Source organism: Mandrillus leucophaeus, unplaced genomic scaffold (assembly GCF_000951045.1).
Source record: "Mandrillus leucophaeus isolate KB7577 unplaced genomic scaffold, Mleu.le_1.0 Scaffold119, whole genome shotgun sequence".
Taxonomy (NCBI): Eukaryota; Metazoa; Chordata; class Mammalia; order Primates; family Cercopithecidae; genus Mandrillus; species Mandrillus leucophaeus.
Window position 1 is genome coordinate 6004168 of NW_012100209.1, and position 7585 is coordinate 6011752.

General features: G+C 42.6%; 1 protein-coding gene across 2 annotated transcripts in view; it reads right to left on the bottom strand.

Annotated features, from left to right (window-relative positions):
• The window catches only part of HMGCS1 (3-hydroxy-3-methylglutaryl-CoA synthase 1 (soluble)), a 23718-nt gene extending 16375 nt beyond the window's left edge, over positions 1–7343 (bottom strand). The window contains exons 1-2 of one of the 2 annotated variants that reach the window (XM_011966593.1): positions 7193–7333; positions 1677–1735 (exon numbers count right to left, since the gene is read on the bottom strand). The gene's annotated coding sequence lies outside the window, so the exon portion shown is untranslated. Of the gene's footprint in view, positions 1–1676; positions 1736–7192 lie in introns of both variants that reach the window. The other variant, XM_011966598.1, reaches the window with a different exon arrangement.
• Positions 7344–7585: the final 242 nt, after the last annotated feature.

The following is a 7585-nucleotide window of genomic DNA, read 5'->3' on the forward strand; positions in this document are numbered from 1 at the left end:
GTTTTCCAACAAAGCAGTACCAAGAGACGACTAAAGTCTTAAACAAGTCTCATTTAAGTGAGGGCTCACTCCCTCTGGTGGACAAAAGAAACTCCATACCCTATCTCCAGAGTCAGTAAAGCAAGATAAGGAAGCCTTGTTAATGTTTTCTGAATGCTTCCTGTCTACAATACATAAAAGACCTATATAGTTATTCTGAGAATAAATCTGGAAATGAAAGAGAACTGGAAAGGGGAGAAAAAGGGGAGGGAAACTAGCTGATGATACTGGTGTAAGGGAAGTCCTAATCTAGCTCCTCAATGGCTGTGTTGGGGAAGGACTTCAGCATCAGTCCCTCCTAATTGAGCTCTGCCTCTGCTCTCTTCTCTATCATAGGCCAACAGTTCTTTCCAAACTGCATATCTAACCATTGTCAAGATGCTGCAGGTTGAGCATTCCTAATACAAAAATGCAAAATCTGAAATGCTCCAAAATCTGAAACTCTCTGAGCACCAACATGATGCTCAAAGGAAATGCTCATTGGAATATTTTGGATTTTGGATTTTCGGATTAGGGGTGCTCAACTGGTATGTTTTCTCAAATATTCCATGATTCAGAAAAATCCAAAATCTTTAACGGTGCTGGTCCCAAGCATTTCAGATAAGGAAAATTCAACAACTCTGCCAAGTTTCTCTTCTACTATTTAGGCTTAGCCTCTCTGCATTAAACAAGGAGCTTTTGGAGAGCAGGAACCGTGCTTTTTTCATTTTTGTGTCCCTGGTACCCAGCCCACTGTTTGGCATATGGTAGATGCTAATGTTGAATAAATGAAATTGCACTAGACTTCTAATCTAACGTTATTAACATCCATAAGAAATCATAATCTTGAAATACAAAAAAAGCAGAATCGTAAGAGAAGCACTCCCTGGCAATATGAGAAAGCAATGGCTGCAAATAATTAGGTTACCAGTTGAAATACATTTGCAATTACTGTCCATTCTCACATAATTTTTTCTTTTTTGAGACAGAGTCCCACTCTTGCCCAGGCTGGAGTGCCGTGGCGCAGTCTCGGCTCACTGCAACCTCCAACTCCCGGGTTCAAGCGATTTTCTTGCCTCAGCCTCCCAAGCTGCTTGAATTATAGGCACCTGCCACCATGCCCGGCTAATTTTTTTGCATTTTTAGTAGAGACGGGGTTTTACCATGTTGGCCAGGCTGGTCTCGAATTCCTGACCTCAGGTGATCCACCCACCTCAGCCTCCCAAAGTGCTGGGATTACAGACGTGAGCCACTGCGCCTGGCCCATTCTCACATAATTTTAAACATTCATCCGCAGCCCAGATACATATCTTTTGAGGCTGTAATTTAAAAAGCATTACTGGCAGACATGCTTACCTCTGATTGTTTCTGATTAAGTAGTTCATGTAGTTACATTTTATTATATGCAATTTTTCTCTTATGAGTGAACACTAATTTTTAAAATTTGTTTCTAGATTTTAAACATTAGTCTAATAAACACAAAATTAGTCTCCTGAAGCATTACAGCATTAACAAAATTTTAAAGATAAGGCAGAACCCTAAAAGGGGTTTTAAGAACATATGGCACAAACAAATTGTTATTCGCTCTAGGATACCAAAATTTCTTCCTTCCATTAGAGAGGAATACTTTCCTTAAGTAGCATGACAGGATGCCATACCTGTGTGAAGGATAGAGAACTGTAGTCTCCAGGTCTGTCACTGTTTCCTCCTTCGGGCACTAGGAATTTCAAATAAGAACTGCTTTTAAAGTTACAAATCACTACCCAAATTCAAATACTAATGAATCCAACTCAAAGTGAGTTAAAATAAGCAATTCTTTATCCAACTACATCATGCAGAATAGAATTTGACATTTGCTTAGAAAAAATCATACTTAAAGCTTGTAACACATTTTCCCCCTGATTTTCTTAGCCCTTTTAGTGATAGGTTCAGTCCTGGTAATAAATGGATATAAGAAGATCACTATTGTGGGAAGGAAAAAACAAAAAACCTCAAGGAAATAAGAAGCCCATGTCACCAATTGAGGCTTTAAACCAAGGTTTTCAAGAACTGGAGGAAAGGAATATAAACAAGTTGTAATGAGTTAGCAAACTCCTAGAGTAAAGAGATCTATGCATTCAAGAGCCTGCACTGCATATAAGAGATTGTGGCTTTGGCACCAATTTTGGACCTCAGTTTCCTCATCTATAAAATGAAGCTAATACAGTTGCCCTCCCCAGATCATTGTGAAGGACTGCTGAGATGGTAACATACATGAAGACACTTTGTAACATAAAGCACTAATACACTGAATATTACCTTAGTTCTTATACAAAGGTATTTTTTCTAGCAAGATCTAATCATTTTCAACACTGCCACCTTCACCCTCTAAACCTTTTAGAAAGTGATTTTCCCCCTTAGTGCTTATGTTAAAAAATTAAGCATTTAGACACAGGACCATTAAACATTATTATGTAAATTAAGTAGAAATAATTTTCGAAAGTGACTGGAACATATTCTTCAGTCCATCTGTTTTGAAAGACTGTTACTTGAGATGACAGCTTCTGTGTTTAACACAGCATACACCATTTCCTCTGCTCTCTATGTAATTACTGGCAAATTTAGCATCTGCCCTTAATGAATTCACTGGTGACTACATTCGGATGTTATTAGTATTTAGTAAAGCTTTACTTTATTTACATAATTACATAATTTAAGAGCTCCTCACAGCCATACTTCATTGACTAAGTTTACTACCCACCTACCCCCACTGCCCCGTGAAAAGAAATAGATCTTAAGTTTTGTAGGCAAAGACTACTACAATATTCCAAAAATGTCTCTCCAGTATTATATATACTTTGAGAAAATAACCTATCTTTTGTTCTTTATTATCTCAAATTATGCCTTTGTCTTCTGCAAATTAAGCAGACCACAGAGACCAGTTCTTGAAAAACATGATTCCTTCTCCATGTTAAGACTACTTAAATAATATTTCTTCTTGATGTTCATGTATGTATATGCATTTGACACTGCTTGTGACAAGGAAATTTTCCTTGAACTGCCTATATTCCCTCAATTTTTTTTTTTTTGAGACAGGGTGTCTCTCTGTCACCCAGACTGGAAGGCAGTGGCATGGTCACTGCTCACTATAACCTTGACCTCCCAGGCTCAAGTGATCCTCCTGTCTCAGCCCCCCAAGTAGCTGGGACTACAGGTGCATACCACGATACACAGCTGATTTTTGTATTTTTTGTAGAGATGGGATTTTGCCATGTTGCCCAGGCTGTTTTCCAACTCCTGGGCTAAAGCAATTCACCCACTTTGGCCTCCCAAAGTGCTGGGATTATAGGCGTGAGCCACCTTGCCTGGGCTCCTCTTTCTATTTTGATTACTTAAATTGGAAAGGGAGGTTAGGTGGGAGAGACACAGAGAACAAAGAAGAAACAAATAGAAGATTCAGAAAGAACTGCTGTGCTACTTAAGGATTTCTCCATTCTGGCTAAACCAGTATTGCCAAAGTCTCAAGCAGATCACAAGCTTATTTCTAACAGGTCTTTTCAGAGTAAGTGACAGAGGGAATCAACATGGGTCAAGAAGCAGTTAATGAAGGGCAAGTAGCTGGGCAGGTTACCACAAAGCAGGTGTGCAGACTCCTGGGATAAAATATAGGCACTTTGAGTCAGGCAAAGACTAAAACACAAGAATGATAAGAATTGTCTAGGGCCAATCAGATTTATGCAATGATGGTTTCTTCTGGAGTTTACTCAGGGTTCTGAATACTTCCTTCTGGCTCCCTCCTTAGCCTTGATTCAAACAAGTGGTTGGAGAAGTTCATCACCTACACATTTTAGTATATAAACTATAAAACATAAACAGTTACCTGTTGATCTTTCTCATTGTTACAGGAGATAAATCTAGGAAATTAAGAACAAGTTGGCAACCTTTCCTCCTTAGGAGCAAGCAAGTAAAAACTAATGTTAAGAAAGACTTGCTCAAACCTGTACACTCTGGTATAGTTCTCCAAGTAAAAAGCATGGACATTCCTGCCTCCTCCCAGGAGGAGGTCTGCCTATCAGAGATTCTACTCATTTTCAAGGCCCTGTTCTAAGTCACCTCTTCCTGGAAGGTTCCCTTGATAAATCACACAGAAAATAAGTTTTCTAATCAGGGACCTGTACTTCTACAGAGGTAGGTCATTCATACCCAAGTCTACATAGCCTACTCTCTATGGAAAACTAGTTATGGGCAGTCTTCTTATCCATACAGGATTCCTACACTTCTATTGGGAGAGGGGCTATATATTTTGATTTTTTGAAATCCCTTTGAGATCTTGAAGTAAAGGGTACTCAATTGCTGTATTTTTCAGTGGCTGAATTTGGAGTTATAACTACTAGAGGACAAATCTTTTCGATTTAATACTTGTAGCAGCCCTCAGTAGTAAGTGCTTTCTGCTATCACTTTTTTTTTTTTTTTTTTTAATTTGTTACTGCTCCTTGCAGAGCAGGGCTCCCTATAGGCAGCGTGTCCAGAGTAGCCTGCTATCACTTTTGAGATGACCTGCAGCACCATAGTGTCTAGTTTAAAGAAACTGGCTCTCTACTGCTATGGTTCAAGGCAAATGGTTTCAATTGTTCACAGATTCCAAGGTGAACAATGTAAGAAGCCCATATGGAATCAGAAAACATTTGTTGGTCTTACAATCATTCCCATATGCACCCACACACAACCACAAACCCTGCAAAGATGAAGACAAGACTTCAAGCTTTCAAAGAGTAGCCTCTCCTCTACTGGTGTAACTACACTCAGTTGACAGACACTAAGTGAACATCAACACACACCACGCATTAGGATGAAGAGATTAAGAATCTAGCTCTAGGCAGGCGCAGTGGCTCATGCCTGTAATCCCAGCACTTTGGGAGGCTGAGGCGGATGGATCATTTGAGGTAAGGAGTTCAAGACCAGTCTGACCAACATGGTGACGCCCCATCTCTCCTAAAAATACAAAAAAAATTAGCTGGGTGTGGTGGTCTGTAGTCCTAGCTACTCGGGAGGTTAAGGCAGGAGAATTGCTTGAACCTGGGAGGCGGAAGTTGCAGTGAGCTGAGATCACCCCGCTGCACTCCAGCTTGGGCGACACAGTGAGATTCTGCTTCCAAAAAAAAAAAAAAAATATATATATATAGAGAGAGAGAGAGAGTACTATCATTAGGACAGGTAATATGTATCGCAGCCTTTTAAATCTATACTACCTTCTTGAAAAACATAAAAATATCACACATCCTTCTATGATATTTGGTTCCACAGTAACCCAGCATAAAATTATAAGGCTATATTCCTTTCTAAAGGAAACTAATTGGAGATTTTGATATGTAGCAAAACAAACTTCTCAAGCCACATCTCATATCCAATTCTGGATTCTGGAAGATACAACCAGGTTTTAAATGATTCTAGAGGACCCAGGAAACCCATGTTACAACAATATCTGGGGTTTTTGCATTTATTTCTTCTGAGAAAAGCTATCTAAGTCAAAATCTCAAAATCAATCCACAGTTAAAAGAAACAAGATGTAAAAGCAATCTGGAGGAATATTTAAGATGAGAAACAAAATTAAAACAAGGCCCAAATGATGTGGCCTACGGCTCCAAACATAAAATACCCTTTTACACTCCCTCCCCCCAGCATACGTCATACCTTCTGAGTGCTGGGGTTACTGATGTTTATACTAGAATTGAGCTGAACTAGACTACAGTTGAATAAAGGGCAAACTTACAAACTTAGGTGAGAAATATCTACAAAGGTAGACACAAAGAAAGCCTTTCTCTCTTCCCATAAGGTATGCTATCCCTGCTCCCTTCTCCACACAAAAATAACTGAAATTTTAAAATAAAGTTTAAAGAACACAAGCTGCTTAGGTGTCTCAAGTGCAAAGAACCACTGACACGGAAAATGTTAAGGACTTTCAACTGCCTCTCATCTAATAGTATCTGTGCAATAAAATCCAAAACCCATCTCAGAAGGAAAAATCTGTTAACTCTAGGAGCACTTCCATTTGTCTTAATTTTGTTGTTTATCTTGTCAATTGTTTTTCATGATTCATGCCTGAAACAGAGCAAATGTTAGTTAGCAGCAGCCAGAACACATCATCCTACTGCAGCAGGTGGCAAGATCATCCTCGGGAAGGTGGGGAGCTGCAGCAGAGGTGAGCGGTGAAAGCAGCCAGTGATGCCTTAAGGCTAAGGCCACAGGGACAAGCATGACAAACAAGCACAACCTCACATTATCTGTTCCCCAAATCCCTCCTCCAGAGTGATCAGAATAATCATTTCTCTACCACTGGTCCAGGCCGGACGTGCGTTTTCAAAGACTCCATATACTTGCTTTGAAATATCCTTAGCTTAATCTAAAACCTATTTGTGTGAGGACTCTGTGAGTGCCTGCCCATTACATTGTATCACCTAAAGCTAGTCCTGAAGGTATTAGCAGGAGGGAGATGTGGGATTTCAGAACACCAAGGAAGCCTATTTTTTAAAACGCAGACATAAAAAAAATACGGAGCCACGAAGGCGGGAGGCAGTGATCTATGCGACTTGAAGCAAGTACAGACTGAGCCCCAATACTTAGCCAGGTCTAAATCACGGTTGTGAACGCTTTCTTGCACCTGAGCTGAGGAAGAAAAGTAATTCTACCCACTTCCCTTCTTTCCATCAACTCTGTATGTGGCAGCAGGACACACCCCCTACGAACCTACCTGCCTATCTAAAGAGGAGCTTACCCATCCTTTGGCGTCCACCCTTAACCAAGGCTCTGGAAACGCCTCGGCAGCCCAACTCTCTTCTCTACCCTCCTGACACCCCCCACTTCCCTCTAGGCGGTCACAGCTGCCTCTCTGGCACCTCCAATTCCTATGTCGTTAGAACACCTAGACCTCAACGCCCTCTCGCGTTCTCCCCTCCGCGACTCGCCTGTGTCCTCGGCTCTTCTCAGATCCGCTACGGTCGGCCTCAGGTCCCTGGCGAGGGAGCCCCCGCCCGGCCCCACTCACGGTGCCCCATCCTCCCGGGCAAGGTCCACGCCTCCGTCCTGACCCAGAGCCCCAGCTCCTTCGGGCCTAGTCAAGGACACCGCCTCCGTCTAGCCCACACCCGCCCGCGGCACCTCCGCAGCCTAGCTCTACTCCACCGCGCGGGACACTCACCAAGCGTGACCGAGAGGCAACAGAGGAAAGGGAGTGAGCCACGAAAGAACAGTCCGCGGCGCCTCCCCTCCGCCACCAGCTTTATAGCCGCCAACCCACCCGACTCCGGCACCGCCGAGAGTCGCTGGGAGGCGGGACGGTGGCTCCAGCAGCCAATCACGGCCAGTAGAGTTGCCCTGTAGCGCCCGCCCCCTAGTCCGGCTTCTACCAATCAAAAGGAAACTAGAGGCGGTGACTCGCTAGGGTTTTCCCTCGTGGCTGGAAGGGCGGGGGGAAGGGGCGGGGACAAAGTCTCAGGGCCGAGGAAGTGGTGTGAGAGACTGACGTGGGGTGGCACGAGAGCCAACTTGCCAATGACGGAGCGGCAAGAGACGGCGAGAGCCAACGGGAGCG